Genomic DNA, 19,860 nt, shown 5'->3' with positions numbered 1-19,860 from the left:
TCTCTTGTGACATTACTATAATGGTGACACATACTCTACATGATAACTCTGAAAGGAAACTATGTTGTTACTTCATGGACAGTAATCAAGAACAAACAAGTACTTTTTTCAGAGGGCCTAATCAGAAAATATCAAATTCATTATTGCCCAGTAAAACCATCATACAAAATTCATTCTTCATTTCATTCTATTAACATACTTTCATCCTTTGGCATTATTACAAGAATATAATAAGTTATGTATATAATAATCAAAATATAAACTGGTACATAGATAATAAAGCTATTCATGATAGTTACAATAATTATAGTATTCTTAGTAATATTAATAATCATATCCAATGTTAACCAGCCACTGGCTCTAGTCAGTTCCATAATTAATTAAAATTTGTTTTGAAAAATGAAAGTTTGTTTACTACAATTTATATATTAGTGAACATTTTGAGCATGTTGAAAATTTAGTGCTTTATTGCACTCAGTTTTACCCAGTGAAAGTATTAGTTGAATGACCTCCATTCAGTAGAATTTGGTAGTTTTCACAAATCTCACCCTCTGCACACACACACACACACACACACACACACACACACACACACACAAACACACCTTTTGGATGAGACATATGCCCACATCTGCTGTGAAAATGTCTTTTCAGATTTCGTGCAACTTTCCTTGTGCGGCTTCACAGTTACAGCTGCAACTCTTCCTCACCTTGGCTGGGCGGCTGTATTTCTATTTTTATATTTAGCTCTTTTCCCAGCTCTATTTTGAACAGTCTATTCTATTTCCTCCTAATTTTACCCTCTTTAATCCTCTATTTTAAACATCTTACATAGCGTAAGAAGTTATCAAAGGCATCTTACAGCAACACGTACTACTACATTACATAGCTGAATGACCACAGATATGAATCAGTTTCATATGTATTAATTTCCAATTTTTCACTCACCATATCCATTTCAGTTTCACTGAGAGGTGAGTAAATTAACTGTACAAACCTGTATTTCTAGCATTGGAGTGGCTAAGGTAGGCGGATTGTGAGTTCCATCGTAATTTTGGCAAAATGATGAAACCTTATAAAAATAGTAAATAACCATGGTTTCTCTCTCTATATATATTCATAAAAAGCCAAGCTCTAGGAAACATGGGTTACCTAATTTGGAGTAGCTGGTCAGCGGCTTCCCGTAGACTCCCAAACATAGTAAGTCACTGGCAGTGTTCTTCATTACGCTCCAGAATCTGCATTCTCGAGTAATAGAACATGGCCTATTCATGCTGCTATTGACATTCCCTACAGGCTAGTTATACATTACATGATATGCATGCCACTGGGGGGTGGGTAATCATAGGTCTTATCTGCCTGTGAGCTCTATGAGCCACAAGAAGGACTGCCCTGGCAAGATATGTAATACTAGCATAAATCTTATGGGAGTAACTAACCACTCTAAGTTTGGATTTGAGGTCTACTGCACGAGATGGAACTTAGGTATCCTGCTTTTAACGGGACCAGATACCCATGGTTATCAAAGGCATCTTACAGCAATCCTTTCAGCAACAGACAAAGTAAACAGTGGGCCCTAGAGAAGGGTCTGCTACCACTATCCTGCCAAATGGACACTGTATTAAACACTGTTGTAAAGACATCTCTTTACTCATAGCTAAGTCAATCCCTCAACACTCATTTGAGAAGATTCTTTTTATAATAGAAGACAATTAACAACAACCCCCAACTAGTCAAATGCATAAAATAAAAGACTGTGTAGTGCTCAGCCCTAAATGGGACATTTGTGTCACACACCCTTCCTATCTCACTCCTAACATCATCATGAAAGTTAGAGAAGAAAGACTGCAAGAGTCAGAGATAATGGATGACTATAGAGAAACTGTTTCCTTGATATTCCAGGACAGTTGCAAATATGAACTCACAGTGATTGTGACTACATGCACAGGATCTGCACAAAATTAAGCCACACAAAATCCCAGCACGGAGGTAGGAAGTGGCCAGGGAGTCCCACTCCCAGCTAAAGACATGAATGGAAGGATGTACATGTCGACACAGCTTGAGATTCTCATTGGCTTTCTCTATTGGCCTCCATGTGTACTTCTCTTCAGTCTTACCTAGTCTACTAACCATCTCTGGCCCACTGTCCATGTCACAGGTGACAATTTACCTCATAGTTACTTAGGCAACATAGTGTCATATGATCTACTATTGTGGTAACAAAATGCTCCAGTTCAAAGAATTCCCAGAACAAAATTCAATTTGGTATTACTTGCTCACATAAATATCAGCCTGGTATTTTTTTAAAAGTGTGGATCTGCTGGGTGCGGAGGAGCAAGCCTGTAACCCAGCACTTGGGAAAGGCAGAGGCAGGCAGATCTCTGAGAGTTGGAGGCAAGCCTGATCTACAAGTACAGGACAGCCCAGGCTACACAGAAAAATGCTGTCTCAGAAAAAGAAAGTAAAACAAAAAAGTGTGAAACTATGGATAATGTGGGGCTTCAAGTAATTAAGAGAATACAACACATTACTAAAGTCAAGTATTGGTCTTGTGTATTTCCTCTTAGAAATGTTACATATTGTTAGGCTCCTCTATGTTTGTGAGAAACATGGCCTTGGGAATCTTGTGTGATTAGATTAATTTTGGGCTCTGCTATTTCCCACTAGAGCACCCTAGTCCACCACCCTCTGTTATCCTTGAAGCCCTTATCCAGCTTCTTCTCCTTCCATTGTTAACTTTTTAGAATTAGAAGCTCTTTTGCATTGTCTCGTTTGATTTACTTCTGTCTTTTCCAGTACAATGTAAGCCCTCTGACAGCACCAGCTGTCTACCTCTCGAAACTGCTTTATTACAATGTCAAGAAATATCTGTTATCTCTAAGATAATCAACAATATTCAGTGAAGAAATTGCAATATCCTTTTTATAAACAGGGTCAATATTATCTCAGGTGGCTCAATGCCTTTAACATTTCATGATATTTAAAGAGTCTGCCTCCTAAGGCTTGAACGAACAATTCCTGAAGTGCAGAGGGCAAGGGGGTGGGCACAAGTGGGTATGTGTGATGAGCTCAGCTTCCTGGATTCTGCGCTTGGATCTTTAAATTCTTCTATGTTCATGTGACTTTATTTTGTTCCTCCGTCCCTTCAGTTGAACAAAAGTAAAGATTCAAAGTCTTACAATAAAGATTGTGTTAGTGAGTTCTTGGTGGAACATATTTTAAGTGTAGATGCATTCTCTGGTGAGACTTTTGAGCAGAAGCCTCCAAGTGGGTATTTTATGAATGTAACTTTGCTGGCCACTCATGGCTTGCTTCTCAGCTTAGTAGATTCTAGAGAGCTATTTTATGTTGTATTCTGTGCATGTGCTTGGATTGTTCTGTTGTCTTTCTGGGAACCCTCACAAAGCCAATCCATTTGTAAAAAGCACAGCAATGTATTCCACACACTAGAAATAACAATCACATAAAAGGATTCTCTGCATCTCTCTTGGCTCACAGAGAGTGTGCCTAGCCCACATCGTCATCTTTAGAGGAATCAGGCAGAAAACAGAAAGTTAGCGCCACAATTAATATCTACTAGAGACCAGGTCCAGCTTTCTATGGTCTCTACAATTTTCTTTGGTTCTTATCACTCAGATTGAAACTTAAATCATCTGTCCTCTCTTTTCCATTGATGGAAAGGATTAACTATACAGAACACACACTTTTTCTCTTCAGTTCCAAAGGATGTTTCTCTCATCTCATAAAGCTTCATGGTAAGGGCTGAATGCAATTAAATGAAGTATAGATAGTTTCACAAGTCTGCAAAAATTGACTGAATACTTTTTGAGGATATAGGACATTATCCTCTAGCTCTGAGCCTTCTGAGCAAAACAAAATAAAACAAAACAACAAAAAAAGTGAAGCCATGGAAAAGTCCTGATAGCACTCTGATACATCTTAAAAATATTACTGTTGTTTACTCTCAGATGGAACCTATAGATTCTGCCGGTACAAAGCCACTACTTAATTTACATTTGGATGTAGAACCCAAAGTTACGGCAGTCAGAAAGGGACACATTCTTTCTGTATGCTCTCTCTCTCTCTCCTTTTATTGTTCTTCATTCTTTTTCTTTCTCCCTAAATACATGATTTTTTTCATTCCTGGTGGATAGTACTTTGATGATAACATAAGATCTTTTTCATATGATATAAAAAATGTTTGCCAGTAGATTGGCATTCTGCTGTTGACATGATCAATACTTTCAAACACATTAAAATGCTTTTGTGTGGTTGATTTATTAGATAACCAAAATATTCCATTGAGTTCCACACAATTTATTTCCTTTTGCTGAAACAATATTAAGAACACCAAAAAGTAATACAGATTGAGACAGATGCTCAGCATTTGAACAAACAAAATGGAGTACTGACATTTAAATCTGGCATTTATATAAGGAAATTTGAGCTACTTTATAAAAAAAAAAGTTGATAAGGATTGTTGGTATCAAACTTACAGTTATCATTTGTGTATATCATGTTTCTATAATGAACTTTGTTCAAATTTTTCTTCCCCACGATTATATTAAAAGTAGATTTTTCTTATACCATCTTCTGATTACAGTTTCCCCACCTTCTACTCCTCCCTGTTCCTCTCTCCATCCCCTTCCTTTGAGATCCAATCCTTTTCTGCCTTTCATTAGAAAAGATCACGCTTAGATACGTTGGTGTCTAAAAGATAACAGCAAAACATAATGAAATAAAATACAACAATACAAAACAAAACAAAACAAAAACAATTACTTTGAGGTTAGACAAGGCAGAGCTACAGAGAAAAAAGGAGCTCTATGAGAAGGCACAAGAATCAGAGATCCATTTGTTCACACTTGTAGAAGTCTCATAAAATATTAAACATAAAAGTATAGTTTATACATAGAGGACCTGTTTCAGACCCATGCAGGTCCGTTGATTGCTATTTCTGTCTCTGTGAGTCCATATGAGCTTTTTTCTGTTGATTTAGAGGGTGGCCTTGCTCTCCTGGTGTCCTCCATCCCTTCTGGCTATTACGCTCTTTCCCTTTCCTCTTCTGCAGGCTTTCCTAAGGAAGGGATTTGATGGAGAGACCTCATTTAAAGCTTTATGTTGGAAAGTCTCTCTCTAGATCTACCTAATGTCTGACAGAGGGTCTTTGTATTTTTTCCATCTGCTGCAAGAGGAATAGTGCCTGAATAAGGCCCTGATCTATGAGTATAGCAGCATATCATTAAGAGTCATTTTATTGCTACTCTCTGTCTATCTATCTATCTATCTATCTATCTATCTATCTATCTATCTATCTATCTACCTATCTACCTATTTTTGTACTAATAGTATGTGCTTTTATGCCAGTTCCCTGATTATACAGTATGGTTCTAGGCCACACAATCAGTATGATAAATGGGGTCCATCTCATGGAGTAAGATATGTCAAATCAGACTTTGGCTGGCTCCTTCTACAGGCTTTGTGCCACCGTTTCTCTAGGATGTCTTAGAGGCAGGACAGCAGTATAGATCAAAAGTCTTGGGACTGTGTTGGTGCTTACATTTTTCTTCAGGTAGCCTGTAGAGTGCCTTCATCTACCAAAGACTCTAGATCATAGGAGTAAAGGTTCTGTGTGGGCAACATCTCAACTTCTACCTGATCTTTAAGTCAGGTGGGTATTGTCTTCAGCAATGGGGCCTTCTTGTCAGTTTGTGAAGAGCCGCTTATTGTCCAGGCAACAGTCTAGATTGTTTGAGGATTTCCATAGAACACCCTTGGCCAAATTGGATATAACCCAGTCTAGGTCTGGGAAGATTTATTTGGTGACTAGAGATGGGCAGCCTTCCTCATTATCTGAAGACCTCCTTAGGATCAGCTTCATATTCAAATTTTTTTTCTAACAATTTGATTTGCCTATGAAGGAAATAATTGAAGAATGATGCCATTCTCTTTTTAATGGGTATGTATTTCATGTGCCAATTGAACACAATGACTTTTGGTGTCGATTAGGGATTAACTAGAAAACCTCCATGGACTCAAAAACCACTGAGTGCTAGCAGTATGAACATGGCCCTCTGTTAGACCACTAACTTCTCCTCTGAGTATAGAATTTTGTGGTATTTACACATAACCTACTCACATCCTTCTGACTAGAAGTGGCCACTAGTTCACTTATAATACCTAAGACAATGAAAAAGCTGTGTAAATAATTGCCGTACTTATTGGTGACAGAATGGTGACAAGAGAAACATCTGAGAATACGTTTAGTTTATCACACATGTGAGAAGGAATAAATAATTAGCTGACTTAAATATCAATGCTAACTTTCTAGGACTCCTCAATCTTTTGTTTAGAAAGATTTATTTTTATGTGTGTGGAGATGGTGGTGTGTGTAAGAGAATATTGTATTTTCAGTACCTGCAGTTACAGGTTGTTGGTGTCAGCTGCTGTGTGACGGTGCTAGAAACTAAGCTTTAGTTTTCTGGAAGCGGCACAGATACGTAAAACCACTGCTCCAGCTCTCCAGGCCCACATTCTAAACAACCTCTCTGTCCTGAAATTAAACTCTTTGATATTACTCATTTTACATATTTTTCAAAGACTAATATGCTTTATACAAAAAGTTTTTTAAGTTAGTAAAAAGAAAAAATGAAATAAATGGCACTGCATAATAACACTCGGAAAATAAACTTTCATGAATCATGCTTTTTATAGTGTTAAGGCACGAAACATCACTTGGTTACCGATGACTATCATTGGTTTGATCTACCATTAACTAAGAAAAATTAGAATCTTGCCAGCCATTCCTTCTATTATCTTTTGTCAAAATGATGATGTAAATCATTTACAGTTGCATGTACTAAATAGGAAATATAAATATACTTAGTAGTTGAAGGTACTCCAATACACATTCAATCATTGCTGAGGTAGGAGGAGTGTTGAGTAATAAAACCATTTTACTGTTGTTCATTAACTATTTCCACTGAGGCTGTCACGGTAATGTACGTGTCTTTGCTAACCTTTTAGCCTGAGCTGCACATCATGTGACATACTAAAGTTTCATAACCCAGAAGTGGGATGTTTTCAACAGTAATGGTTTGTTTAAATAATTTTGTCACCATGGGAACGTTCTTTCCTTTGCTGGCCCCTCCCCCGACCACAGACAGTGGTCCAGAAGCGTTGGTGACCACAGTCTCTTAAGAGAGATGGAATGTGTTAGAGAAGAAGCAAACACCTGCTGGAGTTATTTTTGTTTTGGCTAAAGAGGCTCTTTGATATTCAGCTTGGGGGAGGCAATGCAAGGGAAAAATACAAATTTGATTAACACCAGGTTTTTTCTTTCAGTAGGGGTTCTCTTCAGGCTTTATCACTGTTTCAGGAGGTAAAGCAGCAAGGCATGTAACCTTTGTACTCCACCGTCACATCATTAATCTCCCCAGAGTGAAGACAGAAGGTCCCAGTGTGTGGTGCCCACGGGACAGATATATTTAATAGATCCAGGCTTGATTCTATCACAAACACCGGCATTTGCCAAGTTTAACTGGAATAAAAATCTAATCTTACAAATAACTGAAACAGAAGAAACTGCATAAAACATCTGTTTTTAAATTATTCTAATGCCTATAAATTGAACGAACCACTTCCTAATTGAGCCAAGTTGTCTTTGTGAACTAATGGGCTGTAATAATATTTTTAAGAATACTAAACTTTATTAAAAGTTAGTTCTTGTGATGCTTTTAATGAATAGTTCTCTAGAAAAGGAGTTGGCTTTCTGTCCATATATATATGTATCTATATATACATATATACATACATGTATACATATATATGCATATATATACAAATACATATATATGTATATACATATATATACACATATATATTGTATATGTGTATATATTATATATAACAGATATTGTATATATACAAATATATATACACATATACATTTATATACACATATATACATACATATATGTATATATGCACACATATATACATCTATATAGATACATACATAAATACATATATATGTATATGCATATATACAAATATATTTGTATATATGTATTTGTTATGATATCTAGTACTCAGAAATATCACTTGTGGTTTAGTAGACATCCAAAAAAGTGCTTGTGTTCATCATGAATCACTTGATGGCTGTATTCGCATGTTATCATCCAGCGCTCAGCTAATAGCAGGTAGGGAGCAGAAGGGGATGAGTTTTAAGAGAGAGGTAGTGGATGACCACAGTGAAGCAGTGTTATTTGGACATTAGAGCACGGTTGGACACATGACATCACAGCTTCTGTGACCGTTTGTACAAGACTTGCCCAAGGTCAACCAGACAAAACCCAAGTATGGATGGAGTCAGGAAAATCCTAATCATCACTAAAAAGCAATTGGTAGGAAGGAGATATGGGCAGATTTGATAATTTACCTTTAGTTTTGTCTTTCACTTTGAGTTCAAGTTTTGTGTTTGTCCTATCAACAAGATATATTTCATCCAGGTGTGGTGGCTCACACCTCTAATCCCATGGTGGCAAATTCAAGGAGGCAGAGGCAGGCAGATCCCTATAAGTTTGAGGCCAGTCTAGTCTACAAAAGCCAGTCCTGGACAGCCAAGTCTACGCAAAGAAACCATGTATTAATAAACAAAAACAAGGCTGGAGACATGGCTCAGAGGTTAAAAGCACTGGTTGCTCTTTCAGAGGTCCTGAGTTCAATTCCCAGCAACCGCATGGTGGCTCATAACCATCTATAATGAGAATGGTGCTCTCTGCTTGCGATCAGGCAGAACACAGTATAATATACAAACAAACAAACAAACAAATACAAACAACAACAACAAAAGATTCCAAGCAGCTTGTTCAGGAATATCAAAATTAAATAAGTCAGTAAATGAAGCCACTTGAAATTTTTCTTGAGTTTTTATTTATTTTCCATGAAAAAATCAAACACTAATAGTACACTGAGTCCGGCAATACACTGAGTCAGTCAGTAACATCAAAGACATTTGAGGAGGGACTATGAGCATCAAGTACGTGGAACCTCCAAAATCGTTGTCTGTGCTTCCTTTCTGTCTGCACTACTGATGCCACAGGAGTTGAAAGAGTGAACTCAAAACTGACTGCTCCAGCACGTCATTTGTTTTGAGTTAAAGACACTTTATAAAAAGTAGCAGATAGAAAAGGGAATGCTGACCTAATGACAGGAAAGGCTGGAATTCCCATGTGCTCTCTGTCCTCCTTGCACCTGAAAGAAGACATCCTTTTTACCAGAGATAAGAAGGGGAAGCTGCGAGAAATCTGTGCAAAGTTTAGAAGGCAGCCATTGTCTTCCAGTCACTCGTCACTGTTAACTGCCATAGTGCTAGCTCCTTTGTGATGCAGTAAACACTGCCGTTGGTTGCTCCAGGTCAGCTCATAAACATAGCACTTGAACTGATTTTAGGACTTTTTGTTGTTGTTGTTGGTAATGAGAGCTCCAACATCTCAGAGGATTAAGTGGATGCCTATGATGTTCAGTTGAGCTGTCACACCACTGTAATCTCAGTCTCACCTGGGAAGTACATTAAGGACAGAGGTCAAATTTTCTTTTTCCTATTGTTTTCAAAACTATTTTATACCACCCTGGCTGTAGGGATAACTTCTTCTCTTTCTCTTTCTTTTCCTTTCCTTTTTGTTTTTTATTTGTCAAAGCCATAGTAAGTGAGATATTAGTAAGTAGTTTTTATGGTGTCACAGTGAGGCCATGTACATTCACAAGCTTAGATAGGGCTTTGCTGTAGCTAGATGTGTCTTCTGACTCAGGCAGCCTTGCTACAAGGTGACTCCAGTCTCCGGATCACTTTTACCTTGTGTTTTGTCCATGTGTACACATCATGATTACGTGGAAGATGCTTCTGCCAGGTGACTTCTGTTCCTACTTCCCTGCCCTGAACTATTGCCAGGCTGAAATAACTACAACCAGATTGCAGTTTACATATTCAGATTATATATTCAGTAAATAGAAAATATGGTTACAACTGTTTCACGTGCAAATGAAATGTACAACAGAATAGCAGAGCAACCACAGGATCAAACTGTATAATTTTCTATAATTTGAATAACATTTAAAATCAGTGATATTGTTTAAAACCTCATATATGGAATATCCTAGGAACCAGTATTTTAGTTGTTAAAATGTAACATTCTCAGTTACGCTTAAATTCTAGGAAGATATAACCATGCAGGAGAAAGCCTATTTTATACTAATTGCCAAAACATCTTATTCTACCTCAAATAATCTCAGCATATACCATAGACATTTGAGTTGATGTATAACCTTCTTTACTTGTTTTAACTCCCTTGAGTGAAATACCGGATTTTTCAACTAGTATCAACTACTATTAACCTGTACCTTTAATATCATTCCAAAATAAAATGTCAGCAAATATATAATATTTTGACTGAAATATCCACATGCAAGCTTTAAAGTATCACAGCATCAGAAAACACTATTTTTCTTAATACTAATAATCAGTCTGCTAAACAATGATTATTATAAGTTCATGAACACCCTTAAAATATGGCCTTCAATTGGTTGACCACAGTGAAGATCATACATACTAAAGTACATGGATAGCACAAACTATATTTGCTGGATAAAGATACAGAGACATACAGAGAGACAGAGAACACAAAATTTGGTGGGTAAGGAAGTGGGTAAAGATTGGGAATAATTGGGGTAGGGAATAAATATGACCGAAATGTATTGAACAAAATGTATTGAACCTCTCAGAGGGGTGGGTCTCAAATAGGGTCAATCATTGGCTGGCCAGTCCTTGAATCTCTGTGCCATTGTTTTTTTTAATCCCTTCATATCTTGTAAGCTGGGCTAGTGTTTTGTGGGTGGGTTGGTGTTCCTCTCCCTCCTGCCTGGATACAGGATGTGGCCACTTCACCCTCTGTATTCCCACCACGCCACAGCTGCTTCGAGTCTCAGCTAGGGTCTTTCCAGGAGCCTCCCCCATCCCAGGTCTCCAGCTTGTCCCAGAGATGCCCCAAGAATTTCTCTTCTCTCTCCCAGCCCTCTCACCCTCTTCCCCCCTCTCCTCACACCTAATGCTCCACTTCATTCCTGTTTCCACCCCTTCCTCTACCAGTTCCCCATCTCTAGCCACTTCCAATACCTGTGATACCTCTTTCATTTTCCCCTTTTAGTAGTATTCAAGCATCTGTTCAACTTTGTTCATGGAACATTTATTCATAATAGCCAGAAACTGGGAACAACCCAGATGTTCCTTAATAGAAAAAAAGATAGAGAAACTGTGGTACATTGACACAATGGAATATTACTCAGCTTTAGAAACAAAGAGGTCATTAAATTTTCAGGCAAGTGGATGGAACAAGAAAAGATCATCCTGAGTGAGTTAACCCAGATTCAGAAGGACACAAATGGTATGTACTCACTTATAAGTGGATATTAGACCTATAGTATAGGAGAACCATGCTACAATCCACAGACCCAAAGAAACTAAGGAGCAAAGAGCATTAGAAGGAGGATGCTTGAACGCAACTTTAAGAATTAAAGCTACCTTTTTAAAATTAATTAAAAAGCTAGGCATTGTATAGAAAAGGGAAAGAATGTGTCCTATTTCATTTTTAAATTCCAATTCTCTTTGTCTGTTTAAATCTTGCTGAAGGACTCATTTCAAAGAGTTTGACTATACATAGAATGCCTCTTGTATCCAAAGTTAGGTTTCTTTTTAACAGTAAGTGGGTTGGGAAGAGGTGTAGTGAGACTGTTCTGTGACACCATTACTGGGACCATGTGAAGGAATATCTATTAACTACAGATAAGAAATCAAAGACCAACCAAAGTATTAGAACCACCAGAGTCTAACATAGAGAACCGATGAGTTTTCTCAGGGCATTTACAGGAAGATTGGTGAGAGGCTGCCGACGGGAACAGAAACAGCTGGAGACCCTCTGTCATTTCTGCTGTCAATGTGGGTGTCTTTTTGACGAGTCTGGGACTCATTTATTACGTTGTGTTTTCTTTTTTTCTTTTCTTTTCTTTTTTTTAACTCCTCCCAACCCAAACACTTTGTAACAAGAGACAAAAGAGTAATTAAAGAGGGGAGGAGGGCTGGTATACAGGGAGGAAGTAAATTCACAAGATAAAAATAACATTGAAATATTTTTGCTTCAGGTCTTTAGCGCGCTTGAAAATACTGACTTTTAATATTTGCTACATATTCTAACCACTGGAGTTTTACAAATACTATCTGTGTCCCTTTGTTAAAGACTATTGATTCTGATACTCTAGTACAGTAGTAGCTATTCAAATAATAATTGAAATTCTTTGGGTACTCACTCAGCTGACATTTAAGTAAATTAATTCAAATATAAACTTACAGTCAATACCTGGATTGCATATAAGCATTCTTTTCAGTTTTTCTCCATTCTCTCCTCTTACTGTCTATGCTCTGTAAAGACTGACAGGGCTGAAGAAGTTTGAAAGCTAGGCCGCTGGTCTGTTGGTCTTATTATTGCTGGTTGTTATGGATATGGTTGACTTGCTTTGCCATTGTGCAATTGCTTTAATCTTGTTCATTCCTTTCTAATGAAATAAGTTCCTCATCCATTGTATTAACAACAGGATTTTCTGTTCCAAGTCTGACCCATGATTTTGGGAACCATCTTCTTTGAACTATAATATCTGCTCTGAATGTTTTATGTCAGGACCTATTCCAGTTATATGTAGTCATCACTGTGGCAGATGAAATATTTGGAAACCCCTTAAAGAATGTCCTGCCTGTAGGCTGGCTAATTCCTCTGCTTCAAAAAGCTAAAATCCACCCCATACCAAGGCTATGTGTGAGCCATGTTCATGGAGGTTTTTACAAGAGGAACAATAACTAAAAGACTGCGTATCAGCTCTGCCTTTTAACATCTAGACTCTTGTAAAAACTGCAAATAAACAAACACTTCACATGTATTATGACACATAGTTGTTTTCTTGACTAATTCCCTGGAGTGCTGTGGAAATGAAAACATACACAATGTTCTTCCATTTCCTGAGTAGTGAACATGGAGGTTTATGTTCTACATGTCTGATCAAATATCAATATCAATATATATGTGTATACACACACACACACACACACACATTTAAAACTCCCTCAGGTGGTCTCTGTTGCAGTAAAGAGCTGTGCTGGTGAGGAAGCCTGTAAAGTTTGTAGAGGACAGCGCTTGAGTTGCCCCCCTGTCTTCTTGAAATTCTCTATCAATTTCTGCAGAATGCTGACCCTAATAGAAACCAAAAAAGAGGCCTAAGGCAAATTTCTCACCTGAGTCAACCCATCTATTTCTCTTCTTTCCTGCCTCTTTCCCTATCTTCTTCCTTATATCTCCCCTTTTTTCTTCTCTCCCTTCTTCCTTGTTTCCTTTTTTCCCCCTTCTCTTCATCTGTCTTTGCCTATATTCCTCACTCATGTGTTATGTTTTTCACTTTCTGTCTTCTAAAATTATTCCCCTTTAGCACAGAAAACTATTTTTATTTTTCTTATTGGGTCACAAGTGTTGGTTTGCTGGCCACAGGGATATCTACTTTTCAGTTTTCAGCAAATCTCTACTACATTCTTTAATTTTGCCCTTTATCTCCCAGATGTAAACTGATCCACACAGTTTCCAACACTAAATTTCTGCCCTTTAGAAAGCATTTTGCATATTGGCTATTTTCTATCTGTGATTTAAAAGTAAACCACTTAGATTTTAAATTAACTTATTTTTCTATGATGTTCCTGTTCTATGTATTAAGCAATAAAACATAATTGCTGAATAGAAGTCAAAATACATAAAATAAAAGATTGTAATTAAAAATATTCAAACATTATTCTTCATGTTTAATAGAAAAGTTATGATTGAAAATTTGTTTTAGCTATTCTCCCTTCAATTTTCCCTTCAACTTCTTCAATTTTTCTTCATTTTTGTCTACTTAAATATCAAGTATCCTAAGAGTGTCACCTGTCTTCCAGTTTAAATGTAACTTTTCCATTTTCTGAGGTCTAACCTTGTATTAATTGAGGTGGCCATTCCATTGGACCTGAGGTGGCCACGTGCGGCAAGTCATGCTGACTGGCTATTCTTGTTGTTTCCAGCAGATGCCTCCTGTTTGGCTTGGGTATGTTTACTTGGAAAGCCCTTGTGGTTTGCCTGTATAAGTGGCGTACTCTGTAAGATGGCACCTTGGTCAGAGCACTGTCTTGGTGTCCCTCTTTGTGTTCTCTGTCTCTTTTAATTCCCAGCCCCTTGTGCAGGCATTTACTATTGGTGGGTCACGGGCAACAACAATTAATAACCTATTGTGATCAATGAGATTAATTGGTTTTCTGAATCTCACACTATCTTATATGATATATTTATCTGATATCAACTCCATATAAGGGAAGCATTAAATATCTTAAATTAGCATATAATTACATCATTTTCTCCCTTCATAGGCTCCCCATGTAACCCTACCCCTATTTCTTCACAAAATCATGTCCTGTTGGTCTTTAGTTATTAATCATATTTTATAATATTAGCTAAAGAAAAGAATGAGCTTTATGTTTTTTAGAACTCTACATTGATTAATTTTCATTTTTTGCATTATGAGTAAATATTTACTAAGCACCAATTATACATAATACTGAATTTTGATTCTGGTATGGTAGTTGACAATAAGTCAAACACTCTCTGTGAGATTTTATTCTAAGTCAACAGCCACCAAGGAGGTGAAAAAGAGTAATTAAAATAATGATAGAGAAAATTAAAAATGTTCCAATAAGTCTAGTCATATAATTGCTAAAATAGTCCTGAGAAACTGGACATTAAAAACTTGCATATATTGAACAGAATTCTGGTACTGGTGAGGAGCATTATTGGAATATTTAAATTATATTTAATTTTAATTTATCATAAATTTGAGGAATCATGACTTTAGAAAAACATAGGCATAATTTTTATTTTATAATTTTTTTAGAGTGTGTACTTTGAGAAATCAGCATGTGCATTATAAATTTGTTGTTGGAGAAACTATTAAAATCTGTAAAAAATTAGAAGCATGATTAGGCCAAATGTTAGAATATTGTTTATGCTTAGCTTCCTTGGGAAGCATCATCTACTTGAGATGCCAAAACAAAATGCTACACACGGGGTTGTTAAATAAGTGAACAAAGAATCAAAACAATGTTTCTCTTCAGTCCTGGAAACTACGTTTAAGATCAAACTAGAAAGATCAAAGAGGCCGCATGGATGGCTTCTGGCTAGATGTCTCTCTTCTGCTTCCAGATGGCAGTTTGTTGTTGAGTCTTCAGATGGAACTTCAGCACACAACTGCAAGGGTGAAGGGTGCTAAGAAGAAGGAACTGGGTGGGGGGAGGAGAGCAGGGGTGGGGAGAGGGAGGGAAGACTGGGATGGAGGATAGGGAGCAGGAAGAGGAGAGGAGAGGAAGGGAAGAGAGGGCTGGGATCCATTGCTCTTGTCTTTGTGCTGCTTAATGTTTTTCTCAACTTAACACAAAGCTGGACACATCTGGGAAGAAGGAACCTCAATTGAAGATGTAACTCCTTCAGACTGGCTTGTGGGCATGTCTTTGTTAGTGTCTGATGCAGGAGGGCGCAGCCCCTCCCAGGTAATTAAGAAAGCAGGCGGAGCAAGCTACCAGGAGCTAGGCAGTGAGCAGTGGCCCTCCGTAGGCTGCGCTTCTGCTCCTACCTCCAGTTGCCTTGAGTTCTAGCTTGATTTCCCTCAGTGATGGACTCTGTTTGGCAAATATGTGCTGCCTTGGTCACTGTTTTAGGGCTGTGGAGGGACATGACCAAGGCAGCTCCTGGAAGAGAGAGCATTTAATTGGGAACTTATTGGCAGTTTCAGAGGTTAATCCATTATTATCATGTCAAGGAGCATGGCGACATGCAGGTTGGCTCTGGAGCAGTCGCTAGATACTGACCCACAGGCAAAGAGAGCAAGCCTGGGCCTAGTATGGACTTTTACAACCTCAAAGTCCGCCCCCATTGACACACTTCCTTCAATAAATTCTCAAACAATGTCATATCCTGATAACTAAGCATTCAAATATGGCCTGTGAAGTCATTCTTATTCAAGATACCACATATGCCAAATCAAATCCTTTCATCTTTAAACTAGCTTTGTTACAACTTTCATTCCAAGAATAGACACATCATCTCTGCAATCCATCAAAGTGTTCTCTTGAACCTACTTTAATCCAGTAGCATATGGGATATTTTCCCCATGCCTGTCCCCGATCAATAACACAAATAGGTAACATTTTTCACTAAAATCTGTTCCATTATAAAGTTGTAACTAATTTATTGAAACACTTTATAATTTGAAAACATACTTTTTACCTAAAATGATGAAAATATTTTTTTTTCTGTTCCCACCACAAATTACATGGAACTTAGTAGTTTAGAGCCATACAAATACATTGTTTTATAAGTTATAGAAGAGGAAAGCAAGTCTTGGAAAAAGGATAAGGTGAAAAAAAAAGCTGTATTCCTATAAATGTGTAATGGGCAGTCTGTCTGTATCTTTTGGCTTTCTGCTACTTCCAAAATTACCCCAGTGTTTAGTCACTTTCTGTACTTTGCTTCCTCTGTCCCTCACCTTTACTTCCATTGTGCCATCTGATCTGAGTATGACTTGCTTTTTATCCTCTTTATGAGGGTCTTGGCAATCTAAGGATGTACAATAATCTCCACATCTTAAAATTCTTAACTTCATCACACCTGCAAATTCTCTCTTTCTCTATAAGGTATCAGGTTATAGGACCTAGAGTGTGACATGTTTAGAAGACATCTAGATGATATTTTTTTTCCTGTTAATTTCTGTGAAATGTTTCCTTAGGATGTTTATAAACTTTTTTTACAATCCCAATCAATGATATCTGACTCACCATGCATATTTTATCTTTAAAATTTCATAGTTAAAACAGAAGTAATTTTATTGGTTTAGATAAATGTTACACCACTCATTACATACAGCCAGGAACTCAGTTAAAAACATATGCTATTATAATATATTTCATACCATAGATTCAGCTGACCCTCAACCACTAGATACTCCAACCTACTTCTCGATTTTATAATTTTATTTCTATTATATAAATGAAGCAGTGATGGATTATTCAAATTGTCCCCAAGAATATTCATTTCTTCACTAAGATTGAAGCTTATTATCTTAAATATTTGTTATCCTAAAACTCAAATTGTTGCTTATTCAACTCTATTAAAATATCATGAGTGAGGTTTTTTTTTTTTTTTTTTTTCACTTAGAACCTGGACTTACATTTTCTGTGAAGCATCACTGGTTAAATGCTATCCAATGAAAAGCCGTAGTGTTGAATGTGGAAGGCCTCAAACTGCTAAAGCTCCTCAGGTTTCTCAGACAGAAAGACCCCCTGCGGTATGCTCTGCAATATCAACTAAGCATAAACACCCTTTCCTCGCTGCAGTTCCCTCAGGATGCACCCTGCTTTAATTCCCTCTGTCGTCCATATTCCAGAAAATAAAGTCCGTTGGGTATTATCATCTCTATCATAATTTTTTTCCTGAACCGAAGTTTCTATTTTGGATGAACCACCATGGCCATGAGCAATCTGGAGGCTTTATTTCATCTTTCACTTTTTTGACCATCAAGAGCAGTGGTTCTCAGCCAGTGGATCATGGCTCCTTTGGGTGCATCAAATGACCTTTTTACAGGGTATCTGATATCCTTCATATCAGGTATTTACATTATGATTCATAAAAGTAACCACCAGAAATTTTCTCAGCTACCAGAAATTTTTTATTCTATAAAACGGTTCCTTTCTCAATGGCATGATACCTCTCAGTAAACTGTAATCCTCTACTTACATAAATGAGTATTATATCTACAGTTATTATTAACATAGACACTGAAAACAGCTAATATCAAGTAAATTTCACTAAATGTTAGATAATTTTCAAGGCAATATGCAAATAATCATACTTAAGCATCAAGATATAAAATAAGATTGGGTGTAATATTCCTATTTGATCTATAAGAAAATGAGATTTAGATAAGTCCTTCAGGCCATTTATACAAATAGTCTAAAAGAAGACAAGTTACTCACGAGTAAAAACAGACATGATTAGACAAAGACTGTATGACAGTACAATCAGTTTATCCGTTTCACTCTCAAAACACTCTTTTGCTCCTGTGTTAACTATTATTAGGTTTTACTCTTTTCAGCATGTTTTGTTTCAGTATTTCATGGTGTTCAGCTTTTCATTGTCTGTACAAAAAAATAATGTTTCCCTTCATTTTGAAATTAAAGTATGAAAAAATAACTCATTAGCAATATTGAATTGACTCTACAGAAAATAATTATTAACTTTCATTTGTCTTTCATCATATCTAATATACTTGTCACAAATTATTTCCCCTAAATTGGCTTTTGATCAATTAATTCCCCAGTGAGTATAAGTACTATATATATGGACTATATTTGGAATAAATAATAGACAAGAATGTTGCAAAAATGAAGTTATACAAATATCTTGAATACGTACCTTGCAGTGTTTATGACAATAGTGCAGGAAGGAATTGCCTATATTTAATAGTTTCCCAACTGTAATCAATTTCCTTGCTAAACGTACTTTGAAATGAAGTATCTATATCCTTTTTTAAGTAATATAAGTTAAAAAGGCAGAGTATTAAACTCCAGAAATTTGTTGAGTTTGCTAATAGGAAAAATCTTGGGAAAATTAATAACATCTGTAAATGGTTGTTATTGTAGCATGGAATAGTATGGTTCCTGAAGAGTCCAGACACAGGCAATATGAAGGAAAATCTAATGGCTCGAGTTAAACAACAAGCATCCATTATAAATGTGGTAGACATCAGGAAAATACTGTGTTAGTTTTTAACATGTAATAAAATTTCATATGAATCAGAGTACTCAGATCATGAAATTTCAAATTGATAGAAAGTCTAAGATGCAATGTCTTTGTTTGCTAAGAAAAATCAAGAACAAATATATAAAATATCATACTGAGTACTTCTTTGAAGGCTAATTTTTATGGAAATTAAAAGCTATACTTAAACTCAAAAAATGAGTTGATTAGGTTGAATACTTACTAGAATCAAGTTCAGTTAGTGAGGGCCTTAGTCAGTTTTCTATTTCTGTGAAGAGACACCAAGACCAAGCAACTGTTAGAAAAATTCTTAGAAAAGAACTCAGTGACTGACTCTTTGATCACCTCTTCCTGAGGGGGTAGCAGAGGAGGGAAGAGAAGGACAATGCAGCCAGTCCTAATAAGACCTGATAGGCTAGGGTCAGATGGAAGGGGAGGAGGACCTCCCCTATCAGTGGACTTGGAGAGGGGCATGGGAGGAGATGAGGAAGGGAGGGTGGGATTGGGAGGGAATGAAGAAGGAGGGTGTACAGCTGTGATACAAAGTGAATAAACTAATTAATATTACAAAAATAAAATTAAAAAAATTGAATCCAAGATTTAAAAAAAAAGCAATTGGCTGCTTACTTTCAGTTTCCATTTAGTCCATTTTCATCATGGCAGGGAGCATAGAGGCAGAGATGGCACTGGAGCAGTAGTGGGTATGCATCATGACTTGTAGACAAAGGAGAGGAGAGGAGAGGAAGGGAGGGGAGAAAAGGAGGGGAAAGAAGGGGAAAGGCAGATAGACAGAGAAGAGAGAGAAAAGAAAGGGTGAGAGAGAGGAGAGGGAGAGAGGGAGAGAGAGACTAGACCCATCATTAGATTTTGAAGTTTCAAAGCTCACCTCATTGACACACTTCCTCCAACAAGGCCACACATCCTATTCCTTTTA

The sequence above is a fragment of the Meriones unguiculatus genome, chromosome 12 (assembly GCF_030254825.1).
Source record: "Meriones unguiculatus strain TT.TT164.6M chromosome 12, Bangor_MerUng_6.1, whole genome shotgun sequence".
In the NCBI taxonomy this organism is placed as follows: domain Eukaryota; kingdom Metazoa; phylum Chordata; class Mammalia; order Rodentia; family Muridae; genus Meriones; species Meriones unguiculatus.
Note: the sequence above shows the minus strand (reverse complement) of the source record.